The sequence below is a fragment of the Hevea brasiliensis genome, chromosome 8 (assembly GCF_030052815.1).
Source record: "Hevea brasiliensis isolate MT/VB/25A 57/8 chromosome 8, ASM3005281v1, whole genome shotgun sequence".
Taxonomy (NCBI): Eukaryota; Viridiplantae; Streptophyta; class Magnoliopsida; order Malpighiales; family Euphorbiaceae; genus Hevea; species Hevea brasiliensis.
Genome location: NC_079500.1, coordinates 3,001,696 through 3,002,772, shown reverse-complemented (window position 1 = coordinate 3,002,772; position 1,077 = coordinate 3,001,696). Strand labels below are relative to the sequence as shown.

Below are 1,077 nucleotides of genomic sequence, written 5' to 3'. Positions count from 1 at the left end.
GATTTTGGAGTTCTTTAAATGATTCAAAATTCCCAATTCGGAGGACATCCTTCTGAAAATCCACACACACATTTGAAGAAGTTTGCTATGATTTGTGATATGCAAAAACAACCTGGAGTGTCTGATGATGCAGCAAGATTAAAGCTATTCCCATTCTCTTTGAAAGATAGAGCATTGGATTGGCTTGATTCTTTACCTCACAACTCCATTACAAATTGGGAGCAACTCACTGATGCATTTCTTGCACAATATTTTCCACCTGGAAAAACTCAAGAATTGAGGAATCAAATGACAGCTTTCAGACCAAGAGAAGATGAAACTCTATATGAGTCATGGATGAGATGGAAGGAATTAGAGAGACAATGCCTACATCATGCCATTCCAAAATGGATGATAAATCAGAATTTTTACACAAATGTTACTCCTGCAATTAGAGGGATTATTGATGCTCAAACAGGAGGAGAATTTATTATGAAGCATGAAGATGAAGCTTATGAGCTATTGGAGAAAATTGCAAAGAATACTCATCTTTGGAGTAGTCCAAGAGGACCAGCTCCAACTCAAAAAAGGCAAGCTGCTAGAATGTATGATCTTGATCCGTTCAACATGATTAATGCAAAGTTTGATGCACTTACAAATGTCTTGGCTAAGAAGATGGAAGATTTGAGTATGTTGGTTAGTTCATCATCATCATCTGGAAGTTCACAACAAGTGGCTTATGCAGAGGGAACTACCAGCTGTGGAGTAGACTATGGAGAGCAAGCTGCATATGTTGGTAATTATGGAAACAAGCAAATGGGGAATCCTTACTCTCAAACCTATAATCCAACTTGGAGGAATCATCGACTTTTCATGGGGAAATCAGCAAAGTCAAGTTTCAAATCAGAATTTTCAACCACAACAACAACAAGGAATTCCATATCGACAAAATAGGCAACCATTGCCTAATTTTCGTGAGAAAAATATGAACCCTCCACCAAAGCAGCCAAGAACAAAGTCCCACCACGAAGCTTTATTACAATGATTCTTGCTAACCAAACTAAGCATGATGAGGAGATGAGAGAGATGAAAGCAAGG

At 38.2% G+C, this 1,077-nt stretch overlaps 1 non-coding gene across 1 annotated transcript; it reads right to left on the bottom strand.

Annotated features, from left to right (window-relative positions):
* Nucleotides 1-273: 273 nt before the first annotated feature.
* LOC131182726 (small nucleolar RNA R71) lies at nt 274-380 on the bottom strand. The gene has a single exon (XR_009150987.1). It is a non-coding gene; the product is annotated as a small nucleolar RNA R71 (small nucleolar RNA).
* Nucleotides 381-1,077: the final 697 nt, after the last annotated feature.